General features: G+C 47.1%; 1 long non-coding RNA gene across 15 annotated transcripts; it reads left to right on the top strand.

Moving 5' to 3' along the window:
- Window positions 1-306: 306 nt before the first annotated feature.
- LOC119309364 lies at window positions 307-4,306 on the top strand. Of its 15 annotated transcripts, none has more exons than XR_005150492.1 (10): window positions 307-564; window positions 645-742; window positions 844-909; window positions 1,167-1,212; window positions 2,611-2,664; window positions 2,762-2,881; window positions 3,021-3,125; window positions 3,386-3,455; window positions 3,753-4,059; window positions 4,166-4,306. It is a non-coding gene; the product is annotated as an uncharacterized LOC119309364 (long non-coding RNA). The 15 variants fall into 15 exon arrangements; XR_005150486.1 differs by having other exon boundaries at window positions 2,509-2,664; XR_005150491.1 differs by having other exon boundaries at window positions 844-964.
- The last annotated feature ends 12,791 nt before the right edge of the window (window positions 4,307-17,097 follow it).

The following is a 17,097-nucleotide window of genomic DNA, read 5'->3' as shown; positions in this document are numbered from 1 at the left end:
CAGCCAATTCTTTGCCATCTGCTAATGGATGGCAAATAATCTTTGCCATCTGCCAGCAGATGGCAAAGAGGTTGGCAAATCATGTGGCCGTCAAGTGTGTAACGGCGTATCAGCCCCACCTCTTTGCCATCTGCCAGCAGACGGCAAAGATTCTTTGCCAGTTTTTTCCAGATAAAAAAATACCGTGGGGTTATCCCCTCCCTCTCTCCCCACCCATCCAAGTAAAAAAAAACGTTGGCATCTCATCCACGCACCACCACCTACCTCCTCCCTCTCCGCCTCCTGCCCCTTCCTCCCACCCCCATCCCCATCCCCGTTCGCCTTTCCCCACCACCCCGACCTCCTCGAACTCTACCTCCCCGCCGACCCCTTCTTCGCCCCGCCCCCCATCCCCTCCCCGCACGCCTTCCTCCTGCACGACCTCACCGACCGCGCCGCATGTACACCTACGCGGCCACGGAGCCCGGCGGCCGGAAGGTCAAGTGGACGGCGGAGGAGAAGCCGCGCGGCGGGGGCCGGGCGCTCAAGTGGGAGGCGGAGCTCGCCTCCCCGAACGCCGGCCAGGTAACCATATTCTTTCTCTTGTGGTCGAACTCTCGATTTGACTCGCCTCCAACTCTAAATCTCCCTTCTGGCTCTCCTAGGTCTTGCTGCAGGGTAGTGAAGGATTGACGAGCCAAATAGAAGGGGCAGTGAGAAATTGAAGGACCATGAGCAATGCTGAGACTTGCTGGTTTATTAGGTACGGCTGTGAATCCAAATCTAATTCATTGATTCCTCTTTACTACCATGAGCAATTGCCTATAAGCCCCCAAATCTAATTCATTGATTCCTCTTTATTAGGTATGACCATGAGCAATGTTGAGACTTGACGCAATTCACTCGTTAAACATGCCTAGCACATTCAAAGTGATTCATTGATTCCTCTTTACTATGTCATCGTCACCTAATAGAAGATTTTTATGTATGCCTAGCACATTCAAAGTGATTTTATTTTTATTCGAATTTTAGGATTGGTTTCATGTATTAACTCTTGATCGGCAATTTCCAAAATTTAGTTAATTATGGACTCTTTTAGATATTTTTACTTGACTCTTTTAGATTTTGCAGGAAAGAAGAATGTCAAATTACCTACTAATTTTGATTCTTCATATCCATATCTGCAGAGATGCGAAGTATTTGTTCAGAAAATAAGATGGTGCATATATAAAGGTTAGTCTGCATTTAGTGATTTAGGGGCATTGTATCACTGCACAAAATAGTTTTTGATATTGTTTCATTATTAATTCTGATTTTCTATAAATCAAACCAACAATTTTATATAAAGTGATTGCAAGTTTTGTTATTGATTTCATACAAAAAACAAACTTGCTATTGTCTTTTAGTTTATCATTTCATTTAGTTTCAGGGCAACCATCTCATTTGCCATTCACTTTCTAACTCGTATGGATTTTTTATGGAGTTTGTAAGGATAAGCAAATAAATGCATCGCCCACTTCTTGAGTGCCACTGAAACGCTGATTGCATGCAAGATTTGATCAATTAGGCTGCTGGTATTATCTATGATATTTGCACGTAAGATTTGACAGGTGACATCAGCACTGATTTGCCCACCGTGAATTCCTGTTTGTGTTACAACATGCGTAGAGCTAGCCTATAGCCTCCATAAAAAAAATACCATAGCCTCTCGAGCCGTTATTAATTTGTGCCCATGTACCAACTCCAAGATAAAACAATTGTGTCCCTGTACAACATGTTTTTCTTTTTAAGAATCTACAACATGTTGGGCTGACCGTGTGCACGTTCCGATTTAATAGGCTTGCATCGTATGTTTTTCTGTTCTTTTTTGTGTCTGCTTGGATAGTAGATGTCATAGTAGGACCTTGCCTTTTTATTTGTACGTGACTTTCTCTAGCTTTTGCATCGGCTTGCATCGGCTTAAATTCCAGCAAAGAAGCAGCAGTCTTGCAACCGGACTTCTATTCTTTTCTGAAGTTGAACCGGATTGGCCTTTTTCCTAGCCAAGCATAGAGTTCCTTGGGTTCCCTTCTATGATAGATTATCGCATACCTGCCTATGATAAACTCTTTTCACGTGCCAAAGACTGTTTTTTTTTCATGATAGATCTCTTTATACGTGTCAACAATTTATTGTACCGAATAGGTGCTGTACATATCTTTGTTCATCTTTCAATCTCGACCATTCTAAATAAAATCAATGGTAATTCTTTGAGCATATGTGTATAAACGTGATGGCTTGTTTGCCTTTTGTCTTAAGTATATAATAGAAGATTTATCTACAAATTTTGATTAGAAATAAGTGTTTTACTCTACTATAATAATGCATATGATACCAGATTAGTTGTAAGGAACTTGTTCAGACATGTTAGAATGCAAAAATTTAATCACAGAAGTAGTACCTGCAGTTATATTATACAAAGTTGATAACGGTGTTACGGTGGCGTCATGGTACCGATGCACTTGATGTCATAGCAGTTATATTGTACAGGATGTGCTGATATGGTACAGACATTGTGCGTGCGATTGACCGTCTATGTGTCTGCAACGTTGCCGCGTATAGATGCGTTGTTGACGTGCCTTGTATCTCCAGGATGTGTGGCAACGGCCTAGTGTATACCAATGCACTTGATTCAGGCGTACGGAGGTGTGCCTTTCTCATCTTGAGCGTACGTAATCCTCCCGGGAATCAAGTCAATGAAAATCAATCAGCCAAGCCATATTGTGTTTTTTGCTTTTTGCAGGGAGCCGTGTTGTGTGTTCCAATCGGAAAGCTATCAGCCGCCAGCACGGATTGTATTCTGTTTAGAGGTCGAGTTCGCATGCACACTGCATACTGTCGGGCCTGGAAATCTACTCAATAGGTATAACTCTGAATTTTCCCCTTGCTAGAGAAACTGGAGCTTTTATAGGTTCAGAAGATATCCTTTCAGTTCATTTTGCTGCAGTCTGGGGCCCTTTTTGTACCTGAACTGATTGACTAGCCCTATCTACAACCTTCAGACATGCAATTTCTCCATGAAGCTCTAAGTTTTCATCTCTCACCACGATCCTTGAGTACTGTGGAGCAGCTTCTTCATCCAGCCTCTTGTTTTCGTCTTCAGCAGGGTCAGTGAAGTTTGTACTATGTTTTTAGGCAGTGTATGGTTGTTTTACTTTCTCCTGGTTGCACTTACTTTCATTTGGGCACTCAGTTTTTAGCAAAAGTACCACCAAAGATGCATATTAGCACACTAACAGACCGCATTTTGATCATATGTTCCTCTTGTTTTTTTCTTGATGCTATTTTATTCAGTAATAATTTTATCCAAATATAAGATGATAGGGACATAAACATATAGATGCTGATACAAGTTCGTATGCTTCAGACTACAAGGCGAATTGCTACATAAACAGCAGAGAGAGAGCATGGGGACGGCCTGCCCCACATCCCATGAGGTACCCACCGGCCTGCCCCAGCTCCCCCAAGTGAGGAGTTCCACTGGTTGATATGCATGTATAAATTTTAACAGGCTGGGGTCAACTTGTATAACTTGTATAACAGCCAGCTATGTCAAAACTCAATATTGTATAACATGTTTTTTGTATGAGTGATATCAGCTTTCTGAGTCAGGTAATTTTATCGCAAGTGCTTAACTTGATGACTTTGTAAACTTGCAAGACAGAAATTTCATTCTGTAAGGAAGTGAAAGACCTTCTCATTTTCTGATTGTTCTACCTCTCTGACTGAAACAGGAACTTTCGCGCAAAGAAAACACACACAGGGCAGGAAGGGGAAAACATATAGGAGTCTCTCTATTGGAAGGGGAAAATATAATATTAGACACCATTTATTTTTCTGCTCGCTGATGCATGCAATGTATCATTTGGCCTTGATTTAATGTATTCATTGCTCTCTGTTCTTTAATAAGGCAGACTCATATAGAACCTGATATTTCTTAGTGATGTCTTCAGACATGAATGTCATTTTGCACCGAAGGTTTGTAACCATTGGGGAATGTTTTCTTGCTATGTATCAAGTTGCCATGGGGGTGATCTAGAGGTGAAAGCTAGCAAGCCATCTCCTGATATTTTCCTTACTAGCAAGCTTAATGCGGAACACTTTATATTTCAGTACTTGTTTGTTTAATTGTGTTATTTATCTGCAGGTCTCTTCCTTGTCCAAAGTATGTCATACCTAATCAAGACATGTTCATTTAATTTACCCGTCATGTAAATGACACAACATGATTCACTTGTGTATAGTGTAAACATATATTTATTTATGGCAAGCAGGTGTTCAAATTATAGTTGTGAAACATGTATAGTGTAAGGATATAATTATTAAGGGAAGTGACGTCACAGTGGTCGTGCCTGGTCTTCTCCGAGTCTATGCTTGTGGTTTGTGTTCTTTAGATCTGTTCATGCCCTGATATTGCTTTCTGATTTCATTGGAAGGTGAAAATGAATTGATATAAGAAAAAATAAAATTAAATGGGGCAATATAGTCACTTTGCCATCTGCCAGCAGATGGCAAAGAGCTTTGCCATTAGCTGGCAGATGGCAAAGAGGCCACGTGTCATCTACATGTAAAATTTGGGCTGGCCTATTTGGGCTCTTTGCCATCTGCCGGCAGATGGCAAAGCTCTTTGCCATGTGCTGGCAGATGGCAAAGCATGCAGCCTTTGCCATCTGTTGGCAGACGGCAAAGAGCCTGCAGCCTTTGCCATCATGGCAGATGGCAAAGCCTTTGCCATCTGCCATGACAGATGGCAAAGTGCCAGATTCCAGTAGTGGCTCCTGGAAATTTGCTCCGGGCGGTCGGGGCCAGCCGGTGTCGGTGCCCTCTGGTTCGTCGGGGTGGATGCGCATTGGTCGGCGCCGATGCATGGCGGGTCGGGGCCCGGCTCCTTCCCCGGATCGTGGTCTCCTCGGTCCTCCTCCTTCCTCTGTGGTGTTGGATCCGGACGATGTGGCGTCACCGGTCGCTGGTCCTGATTGTCCTCCTCTCAGGCCGGGGCCGGCGCCGGTGGCGGCGGTCGCGTCGGCGTGTGCGGGGGCGGATGGTGGCCAAACCCTAGATCCGGGTTGCCCTGTGGTCAAGGTGGGCCTTGGTGGGCACTTGGGCCTGGTGGCGCCTGGATTGACTCGGGCTGGGCCGCCCGGGCCCCCGGCTCTATCCTCTCTCGATTCTTTCCCTCCCCTCCCGTCTGTGGGCACGGGGCAGTTGGTAGTGGCCATTGCATCGCGTCCGTCCCCTCCCTTGGCCCGCTGTCCCATTCCGGCCCATTCGGCCCACTCTGGCCTGGCCTGTTGTAGCTATATATGGGTGCGCCGCGGTGCCTCTCCCCCCTTCCTAGGGTTTCCGGCTTCCGCCGCTGATATCCGCAGGGCGCATCGTCCTATCCGCCATTTCTCCAGATCCACTTCTTCCCCACCTCCTCTCCTCCTCTCCTTCGTTGAAGTGGTCGCCATGGACAAGTCTAGGGGCTCCTCCTCTGAGGCCCTTTCGGGTAGCAAGCGGGCCCGTGAAGTTTCGCCGGGCAATGGTGTCGATCTGGCCTATGAGGCGGAGCTGTGGTCGAAGCTCGAATATGAGCAGGCGGCGCGCGAGCTGTCGCGCGAGCGGGAGGATTGGGAGGCGGGGCCGGAGCGCTCCGTGGCCAGATCTGGGATGGTGCTCCCTGGATCTGGTGGTGTGTCGGGGTCGGGGCCGGATCTGTGGGAGCCCGCTGCTGCTTCGTTGGTGGTGGCTCATCCTCGTCGGCGCTGCGCCCCGCTCCGGCCAGGGGTCCGGTCCCTCCGCCTCGGCCACCTCCTCGCTCGTTTGCAGCTGGCGCTGCCTCTCGCTCGGGGCCGCGCTTCGGGCCTGGCTCTTCCTCTTCGTTGGTCGGGGACCAGCGTGCTCCTCCCTCTGCTCCTGGTGCCTCTTCTGCGGTCCGTGGTGATGGCATCCTGCCGCCGCCACCTCCCCCTCTCCGCCAGCATCCTGTTGCCTCGGGCCCTTCTCCGACCCTGACTTGCTTTGCCTGCCACCGCCTGAAACACTTCCAATCTAGATGCACTAACCCACCCTTCTGCCTCATCTGCCGCTCCGATGGTCATCTTACTGTGGACTGCCGTAATCGTACCAAGAGCCCCTCCTTCATATAGTTTGGGTTGGGTTTGCCTGGATGCTCGTTCTTCGCTTTGGATGCTAATGTTCCTGTGGTGATGGCGGCGCTGTCCCTCTCTAATGCGGCCATCATCATGGTGTGTGGTCAGAAGATCTCTCCGCAGACCCTCCTGGATGGTTTGAAAATCTGGGACGACGGTGGCTGGGACTGGTAGGTGCGCCAGCTTTCAGAGTATGAATTCGCAGTGGTTTTCCCCTCCAAGGACTGTCTAAGGATGATCTCCTCGTGCACCAGTTTTACTCTTCCCCTAAACCAGCTTGTGGTGTCTGTCAAAGCGGCTACTTGTGGTGCAAAGGTGGTGGGCCCTCTCAACAAGACTTGGGTGTTAGTTGACGACGTGCCAGTTGGGCTTCGTTGTGTGGAGTTCATGATGGCTTTTGGTAATCTCATTGGCAAGCCTGTGGAAGTTGATTCGGAGTCTCTGGGCAAGGTTGGCCCGGTTCGTCTCAGTGTGTGGTGCATCGATCCTATCTGTGTTCATGGTTCCGTGGATGTTTTCCCATCTCCTGAGGGTGTGCGACTTCGTGTTCGGGTTGAGGGTGCTGAACCTAGGGCTGGGCGTTCGATTTTTATGGTTAATACGGTTCGGTTTATTCGGTTTTCTTGAATTTCGGTTTTGAAGAAATTGCCACCGAAATTAGTACACAAAATTCAGACACCGAACCATATTAACCGAAATATATCGGTTCGGTTTGTTCGGTTAACCAAAAAACCGAATTACATGCAGCCACCAGTCAAAGTGTCACGATTAATGAGAAGGGGTGGATTTTGTACAAAATGCACAAAACAATTAGTTCCATGAACGCACATACATGCACTTGGTGGAAGGATTCACTAGCTTTTCACTAGCCGTGCATGCAAAAGAATAGTAAAATATTCCAATGGAATAAATGAAGAACTAATCATTAGCATAGTAATACGTATTAGCATGGCCTTACGCACTACTTATATTAGAGATTAGAGTTTTTTGTAGAATGCATCGAGACACCAGAACTTGGAGAGGCCAGTAGCAAAGTACCTTTGAGCAGTCGGCCGGCTAGATGTGGCAGCACCGATACATTACATTACAGAGTAGATTTTTGAGAAAAATAATTGTGCAGCAACCATTGGGTTGGGCCGATCGCAAATTGGTCTGCCAGCTGTTGCGCACTTGCGCTTGCACTACAGGAACATACTAACCTTCCCCTAAAAAAGGAACATACTAACCAGGATACGTACAGATCGGTTTCTTCGGTGAATTCGGTTTGTTAGCGATCAAAACCGAACACGACACCGAACACCGTACAGTGGTCGGCTTTCACACCGAACCATAAAACCGAACACCGAATAAACCGACAAATCGGTTAAAAAGGTTTGGTTTGGTTTGGTTTTTCGGTGTTCGGTTTCAAAGTGCCCACCCCTAGCTGAACCCCATGTTCCACCTCCGCCTCCTCCTTCCAAGCCTTCTGACCAAGATGACATGCATGGTGATGGTTCGGCCGGGGGGCAAAACCCAAGTGGAGGTTCGGATCCACGCTTCACTCAGTTTGAATGGGATAAGCTGGAGCCTGATAATTGTGAGTTGCTCAAGGACAATGCCCCAGCTCCTAACCCTCAAAAAGAGGGCCTGGCTCCCCGTGATGCTGTTGTTGTTAAGGGGCCCCCTTCTCTGGTGTGTGCTCCAATGTGCCTACTCGCCCGCAGTCTCCTTCCTTCTCTGGGATCGAGGATCTTCCCGCCTCCCCCCTGCGTTCCATCGAGCTCTCAACTAAGAATAAGAAGAAGTCGTCGATCCGGAAATTTTCTGCTAAGAGTCAGGCTTCTTCTACCTCCAAGCTTTCGGCGGCGGGTCTGGCTCGTCGTCCGGAGAAGGATCTGGGCTCTGCCTCGGGGTCTGGCCCCGTTCCGGCGTCGCCGGTCCGGTGCTCCCTGGTGCTGTGTTCTCCGGCGCGGAAGGGCTGCCGTGTGCGCGACTCTGGCATTTCGGTGGCGGTGCGGGCGGAGCGACGCTCTGCGGCCAGGGATCTTCCTCCTGCAGGTTCGTCTGTCCAATCATCTCTCCTGCCTCTCCTGTTCGCCTTATTTTACCTGCATTATCAGATGATCATTTGCTGTAGATCGTGTCTGATATTGGGGTGGCTGCTAAACCGGGGATGGGCTCTCCTTCTCACCTTCTTTCTGTCATTAGGGCCAATGCGGCAGCCCAGGCTGCTATTGCTAAGGCCTTGGAGGCCGCGAGTGTTGCTGGCCCTGCTGGGGTTCAGGGCCAGCCCTAGGTGGTAGGTGCGACAAATGGTTGTGGCCAGTCGTCTGCTCCCCCTGCCCGTGTTAAGATCGATCATTCCAAGCGCTCTAAGCCTTATGTGGCCCCGTGCAGATCGAGTCTTCGTATTAAAAACCTTTCCTTCAAATGAGAACTCTCTTCTGGAATATTCGTGGTTTCGGTGCTAGGGGGTGCCGAGACCAGATTCATGACTTGGTTTGTGGTGAACATATTGACATTTTAGGGTTGGTCGAAACATTTAAGGAATCCTTTTCCCCTTCTGAACTTTCTGCGTTGGCTGGGATGGATAGGTTTGACTGGCACTTTCTCCCTGCTTCGGGTCACTCTGGGGGCATCTTGATTGGGTCCAAGCGGGACATGATTGACTTCATTGCTTTTGATCATGGCATTTTTTGGGCTAGCTGTGTGGTTCATCATCGTGAGCTGAACACTTTGTGGGAATTTATGGTGGTTTACGGCCCCGCGGATCACACGCTTGCACCTCTTTTTTTGGATGAACTTTGGATTAAGATTGAAGCCTGCAATATTCCTCTTTTAATTGGGGGTGATTTCAATTTGTTACGCTCTCCGGCCGACAAGAACAGTCCTAATTTCTCTTGGCCTCTTGCCAATGATTTTAATGATTTCATTAGTAATTGCGCGCTTCATGAGCTCCCTAGGGTGGGGGTGCGGTTCACTTGGTCTAACCATCAATCCTCTCCTGTCCGGTCGGTGCTGGATAGGGTGTTTGTGTCTGATCGGTGGGACTCGCTGTTTCCCCGCGCGCTGCTTAAGGCTAGGCCTGCGGTTGGCTCTGATCATGTCCCCCTGGTCCTGGATGCGGGTATCCTTTCCCTCGTTTCTCCCTCCCATTTCCAGTTTGATGCTTCTTGGCTTGTTGTGGAGGTTTTTTTTGAGATGATGGTTTCAAAGATCTCTAATTTTCTTTCTTCTCCTCATCGCTCCTTTGGCCCCATGGATGATTGGCACAAACTGTCTTATGAGCTTCGTAAATTCTTAAGGGGGTGGTCTCGGAATAGGGCATATGAGCTTCGTAGAGACAAAGACTCCCTTGAATCTCAACTCCGGGATCTGGATTACTCTGCTGACACGTCTGGTCTCTCCGCCTCTCAGTGGGCTATTCGTTACTCCCTGGAAGACGCTTTGATGTTGCTACACCAACAGTCGGAAATTTACTGGCGCCAACGAGGTGCCCTTAATTGTACCTTGAAGGGGGGATGCTATGACGACGTATTTCTTTGCGATCGCTAATGGCAGACATCGCAGATGTTTCATTGACACTCTGTTGATTGACGACGTCAGAATCTTGGACCAGTCCCTCATTATGAATCACATTGTTGGCTTCTATTCCAATCTCCTCGGCTCTAAGCCGGACCCTGGGCTTGACCTCTGCTTTGGTTTCAGGGATGAGGGTTCTAGGATTTCTCCGGGCGAAAAGTTGGGCCTGATGGTCCCTTTATCTGACGAGGAAATTTGGCAGGTGATTAGCTCGGCTAACCCGAACGCTGCCTCTGGTCCTGATGGTTTTTCTATCCCCTTCTTTAAAAAATTCTGGCCGCAGTTGCGGGTTCTCATTTGTAAAATTATCCAAGGGTTCTAGTTGGGTACGGTGGATATTTCTCGCCTTAACTACGCTGTCATTACCCTTATACCTAAAGTCAAGGGCGCGGACTCGATCTTGCAATTTAGGCCGATTGCCCTTATTAATAACGTCGCCAAGTTTCTGGCAAAAGGGTTAGCCACTCGCCTCTCCCCCATTGCCCACCGTACCATCAGCCCTTTTCAGTCGGCTTTCATTGAGGGTCGTTTCATTCTAGACGGGGTTCTTTGCCTGCATGAAATCGTTCATGACCTTAAGATTCGCAATTCGAAAGCGGTGATTCTTAAAGTAGACTTTGAGAAGGCCTATGATTCGGTGAGTTGGCCTTTTTTATGTAGAGTTTTATTGGCTAAAGGGTTTGAGGGGCCCCTTGTCCATAGAATTATGCAGTTGGTCTCGGGAGGCCACACTGCCATCAATGTTAATGGTCAGGTTAGCAAGTTCTTTGCCAATGGTAGGGGCCTGCGGCAAGGCGACCCTGCCTCGCCCATTCTGTTCAACTTCGTTGCGGATGCCTTATCTCGCTTGCTCTCTAGGGCAGCTACTTGCGGGCACATTACTCCTGTTAGGTCTAATCTTATTCCCCATGGTCTGACCCACCTCCAATACGCGGACGACACTATTATTATGGTTGAGCTGGATGATGCCTGCCTTGCTCACCTCAAGTTTATTTTATTATGCTTTGAGGCGATGTCGGGGCTTAAGATTAACTTTGCCAAAAGTGAAGTGGTTGTTACTGGTGTGGATGAGTCGGAAGCCGTGCGAGTAGCACACCTTCTCAACTGTAAGCTGGGCTCCTTTCCGTTCAAATACTTGGGCCTGCCAATTTCCCCGGACGTGCTTCATGCCAAACATTTTGCCCCGGTGGTCACAAAGGTGGGCAACAGGGTCCTTCCCTAGTGGGGTAGATATAACACGAATGTGGGTAAAGTGGCTTTGATTAATGCTTGTCTTTCCTCCCTCCCCATGTTCCTGATGGGATTCTATCTCTTGCCAGCTGGGATTCATGTTGGTTTTGATAAACACCGTGGGGCATTTTACTAGAATGCGGCGGACAATCACCACAAATACCGTTTTGTTAAATGGAAGTTGATGTGTAGGACCAAAAACCTTGGGGGGTTAGGGATTCTTAATACTTCCATCATGAACCAATGCCTGATGATTAAATGGTGGTGGAAGATTATGAGTGCTGAGGATCAGCCCCTTTGGCTGTCGATCCTTAAGGCTAAATATTTTCCGTCCTCTAGCCCGATGTTTGCTCTGCAGCGTGGTGGTTCTCAGTTTTGGAAGTCTTTGGTCAAAGTTAGACCAATTTTTCAATCTTTCGTTAAGTTTGTTGTTGGGGACGGCTCCTTGATTAGGTTTTGGCTAGACTGGTGGTGTGGAGACTCACCTCTCTCGGTGACCTTCCCTACCATTTTCTCTTATTGCTCTGATCCAAATATTTCTATTGCGAAGTTAGCTTCCCAGGGGTGGATCCTGGCCTTCTGCCACTCCCTGTCGCATGTAGAGTTCAAAGATCGACAACGTCTTACTGCCCTCTTCCCTACGCTCTCGACGGTCAAGGATTCGGTGCTCTGGCCACTATCTTCCTCTGGACGCTTTTCTGTTAGATCACTTTACTCTAAGCTTGTTGGTGGCACGCCTACTAATCGTTTCTCCCAGATTTGGAAGGCCCGTATTCCCCCTAAGATTAAAATCTTCTTGTGGCAAGCTTTCCGAGTCCGGTTGCCCTCGGCTGATCAAATTCGTAAGAGAAATGGACCGGGCTCCCAGTTCTGTGCCCTTTGCGGTGATGTGGAAGACACGGAACACATTTTTTTTTTCATTGTCACCTGGCTAAGCTCATTTGAAGTTGCGTGCGGGACTGGCTCCGTGTTTCTTGGGCCCCTGCCTCCCTTGCCAAGTTGGGCAACTTGGCATACAACCTTTCCGGCATCTCCAGGCGCATCTTTTGGGTGGGCTTGGGAGCTTTATGTTGGTCCCTGTGGACGACTAGGAACAAATTTACTATCGAGCACGTGTTTTCGGCTAAACCTGCTGACTGCTTATTTAAATCGTGTGCTTTCCTGCAGCAGTGGAAATCATTGACTAAGGTCGATGACCAAGAGGCGCTCTCTATGTTGATCTACAAAATCCGGGCTACGGCGTCTCAGTTATGCAGACAAGAGCATGATGCTTAATTGCTTCTTTTGGGCCGGATGCTTTAGTTTTAGTTGGACCTTTCTCTTTCGGCATGCGTGTTGTGTACTGGCGAGGGAGCCATGTACTGGACTTTCTCCTCTGTCATCTCGCCCGTCGTTGGGGCTTGGGTGTGTTTGATACTTATCTGTGATGTTGTTGCTACCTGCCTTATGGCTTTATTTATAAAGTCGGGCGTATGCTTTTTTATCTAAATAAGGAAACTTGTGCATTGACAAGAAAATTTTGGAAAATGTCTACGGATTTCAAACAGAATGAGAACAAAAAGCTAGATAAGTGAACGCACTTCTATAAATTCATTGAAGCATGGATCCATTAACCCTGTAAACCTGAAGATCAAGTGAAAGAAAAATTAAAATAGAAACTTATGAGTTCACAACAATACTACGCCAACTCTGTATTGGATAGAGAATGGTTTTACTTATGAGTTCACAACAATACTACATGATTCGTAGAGTAGGCCTAGGCTTAATCCAGGAATAAGAAGTGCGCCGCTGCGGTACAGTTAACTACAATTGTTAGTTAGTTTTACTATTAGAGAAACCTACCAGAATCCTCTCAATGGGAAGTAGAACACATCCGCTGTGCACACCCTCTCTGGACCTTGCGGCCCTCTCCAGCCGTCACGCACCTGCGACTTCGACCTGGCCATTCTAATCGTCGTTGCCCAGGCCCCTAACCGACATCACCCTCGTCTTCTATGTGGTGTGGTCTAGCCACCCCATGAAGGCCGAGAACCAGGAAGCCAAGTAGCCAACGCCGCCATGCTCCACAGCGTGCACTGCAATGGGGTATAAATATCCTTTTAGCATCCTTATGCACATCAAATAGCATCGTCGATTATTTTTACCTTCAAATCATCATCCTTCCTTGTCCTCCATAATGTTCGTCTCCCCAATCCATGCTCACCACTGAATTACCTCCATTATCAGTAATTCAACTACTCACCTTGGAGCTAGTACTGAACTTCAGTATTGTTCCACATTCTACTTGTAAAAACTACAGACAGATGGTAGCAATTGTAATCCATATAACAGACCCATTCATATTACTGAATACCAGTGAGCTAAGTAAATATTCATAGGCTGATGTGATTGGTTAAGTGATGTACAGAGGAGGAACACACAAGATCAAGCAGGAAGGCCCAGGAAAACAACATGAAAATTATATCGATTGAAGAACCAAAGGCTGAGGAGGAACTTCATACTCACTTGAAAGCCCCATGCCCAAACAACAGACATGAGGCTGTAGCTCCAGTGTATGGCCACGCCCCCGGCAGCACGGCGGATAGCATGCCCTTGGCGCCGGTGGCAGGTCTGTCCGCACGCATCCCCAATCTCGCAGTCAGCACAACACCTTAGGGCAGTGGCGGAGCTAGCATTTGACAATAGGGTGGTCCGCTCCAAAAAAATTGATAAGCAAAATGACATCTAAATGTTCTCACTAATTACCAATATCACATAGAAGGTCTTAGAAGCCATTAAAATTCTCAATTAAATCTCAGTTTTGCATAAAGAAGTCTACATTGTACATACTACATGGACAATAGTACATAACTTGAGAAATTCAAAAAGACTATGTTTGTGTCCTACGTTTTTGCATTGCCATGAAGGTATCAATTATATCATCTTCATAATTTCTTTCTGGAAAAGAGAAACAATGTCTCCGGTCCTCTACATTCTTTAAAAGTTCTGAAATAAAATTTACTTTCTATCAATAAAGTTAACTGAGGCAGAAATGAGGTGCAAAATTATATATTTGTTGATGTACTGGATAGTATAGTGCAAAAAAGCAAACCCTAAATCTGAAATTGGGGTATTTTGATCCTTATTAAATCGGGTTGGTCTTGCATTCCTGTTCGCTTGATGGCTTGCTGCCGCCGGGGAGTACTATTGCTGCCACCGGCTTTGCAGGGGGGCGGGGCAGGGCAGGCCGGCAGGGGGGGCAGGAGGCCGGGGGAGGGGCGCGGCTGGAGCCGGGCAAGCGGGAAGGAGAGGCGGTACGGCGGATCCGGTCGGCGACCGCCGAGGCGGCTGACGCTCCTGTGCTCCTGTGCGAGGGCGTCGGTAGAAGCTGCAAGGGAGAGGGTGGGAGTTTGCAAGGGGATAGTTTCAGTGAGTCCGTCTTAACCCTTCGTTATAACTACGTTCATTTTCCTTGTCTAGTCCGTCGTTAATTTCAATGAACCAAATAAAGGGATACATTTTATACTTAGATAACCATACATAACTCCTATCACGCGCCAAACAAAGAATTAGAATAAATGACTTATCCCATGTCTAATCTCAATACAACTCCCTGCTCCAAACTTCTATTCCCTTACCGAAATATTGCCAAACACTCTCAGGACGGACCTTTTTTTGTTCTCTAGCCTAGTTAGAAATGCATAGATTATAGGCCGATGCAAAATCCCAGAGTGGGCCGCGGCCCACCCTGGCCATCATGTAGCTCCATCCCTGCCTTAGAGCAAGAAGGGAGAGGAATCCGACGTCTCGCCCTGGCTAGGGTTTGACTATCACCCTAGTGTGCGTCGACAACCCAGAAGAAGAGGGTTTTGGCGTGACCTGGACTTCGAAACCTCCATCCATGGAATCCGGCATCGTCGGCTATTGGTTCCTTGTGAAACGGTTGCTCCCGATCGGGAGGACGGGGGCGGCGTGCAAACAGGATGGGTACGACGGCGGCGTGCGAGCGAGGGCTCGGGAGTCTGAAAAGGGGTGAGCGTTTTTTTTCTTTGAGTGAGGGCTCCACCGCTGATTTGCTAGAGCGAAATCAGAAACGGGAGTTGAGGATGTTTCCTTTTTCGTACGGGAATAGAGAGGTGGAACAGAACAAGCAAGGGAGGCGAACTAACGAACCAACGACAGACGAACCAACCATGACGACAGACTCCCCCTTTAGGAGTAGAGATTGCACCGGATACCTCCATCTAGTGCATGCAATTTCCATTTTTTGCCATCCTCACGTGATATGAATGCTATTAAGTCCTGTGAGTTATGCATTGTATATGTATTTCCGGCCCTTCCTGCTTTAACTTGCTTCCATCAAATCTTCTACTACTCCTTAACTTGCTTATGATATATTTTCTAGATCACGGTATGTGTTGTGTGTGGGCGGGATGCTTTGGCACAGAGCGCCCCTTTGGAACAGGTCAAACCATGGGATGACGCACAAAAAGGAACTAGATGATGATGTGTGGCATGTATGTCAACTGTTGGTGACCGGCATCTAGGTTGGCATTGCAAGTGAGTCCAATAGGTTGTTATTCGGTGCAGCAAGCAACCGATCGGTGCAATCCTCGTGTCCGCTGGTTCGTCGGCGTCTGCCTGTGCCTGCCCGCCATGGCCGGAGTGGTCCGGAGTAACATACGCACACGGACTAGGTGAACCCACCGAAGCACGAGCCACACTGCCGATTCTTATGCTAGGAAATCTAGATGATGTGTTGAATTGTATTGTAATCCCTCCTTATACGATTTAGGTTGTTGAACAAAATGAATCAAGCTTCTAGAGGGCGGTCCTAAAAAAGGTTGTTTGTCCCAACACCACTCCAGTGACAAGTGGCATGGAAGATGACATGTCTGGGCACTAGGATGTTAGGAGTGAGGCATCACGACTTTTTGTTGAGGCGAAAACAGCAGGGGCTCTTCACCTCATCAGGAAAGGTTTTTGTGCAAGTACCTCTGTCCGTCATCGATTCTAGAAGTATAAATTTACGCTTCAAGCTCAAAAAACAATGTTGTTTGATGTATCCAGAATTAACCAGTGTAGCCTACGAGGCGCCAAAATCAATTGATGGAATTTAATCTTACTAATGTCATTATCTTCTCTTCTACATAGTAGTATCTCTTATGTATATCAAGTATTCATTATGCCGATAGAGATCGAGACACTAGTGATGACACAAGCCTCACAATAAAGACATCTTTTATGTGTCACAAGGGCTTCACTTTTGGACTGTTGTGCTATTGTTTGTCGTATACCTCCACCGCTCATTCAAACAATAACGACAAGCCTCATTGAATTTCAACCCATTCTCATTTATGTTTTATAATGAATTATATTTTTATTTTATTTTTGAACATCCAAAAAGAGTTGTGATTCATTTATGTTCTTTGTCTACAACAATGAAACAATTTGCTCTATTTTCAAACCAAGTATGCGTTGCCCCACGAACTATAGGATGTCTTGGAGAGTTAGACCTAGTTTAATTGATCAAATCCTGATTTTTTTTCATTTCTGGGAAATGGTTGTCAATCCATGCTTTGTTCACAAAACTTGCATGATTTCTTACAAGAATCAGCACAAAAGCAAGAAAAAAACCAAGACTAACTTTTCATAAGGATAACATGATAGTTGTATTCATTAACTGGAGAAGAAACCGAATGCTGGACATGTAAGTAGCAAAACAAAGAAAATAAAATAGTTGCACATCAAAAACAAAATAGAAACAAAAAATATATAATTTTTAATCAAGTCTAACTTGATGCAGTGTTGTGAACCAAAAACATAGACTTGAAAGTAATCTGCGAATGACCGACATTAAAGCCATAAGTTTTGAGAAATGTGCCCACTATTGCTAACCTATAAAAGAAAGCCACCACGGGGGGCTCTCGTTTCTCTACCATCTTTCTCTCTCCTCCCATCTCTTTTTGTTAAGAGTGTTGACGTATAGTGTGTTGCTTAGTCGCTTCCATCAGATCGGTCTTTTGGTTGCATTGGCTAGAGCATGCACTTCTACATGGTATCAGAGCCAAGAGGTCTTGAGTTCAAGACCCGACTAGCGCAATTAAATTGTAGCCCACTTTCGGTCCACGTTTAGGCCTGAGGGAGGCACACGTGAGGGGGAGTGTTGATGTAT

This window comes from Triticum dicoccoides, chromosome 5B, assembly GCF_002162155.2.
Source record: "Triticum dicoccoides isolate Atlit2015 ecotype Zavitan chromosome 5B, WEW_v2.0, whole genome shotgun sequence".
NCBI classification, from domain to species: Eukaryota; Viridiplantae; Streptophyta; class Magnoliopsida; order Poales; family Poaceae; genus Triticum; species Triticum dicoccoides.
Note: the sequence above shows the minus strand (reverse complement) of the source record. Positions and strands in the feature narration are given on the sequence as shown.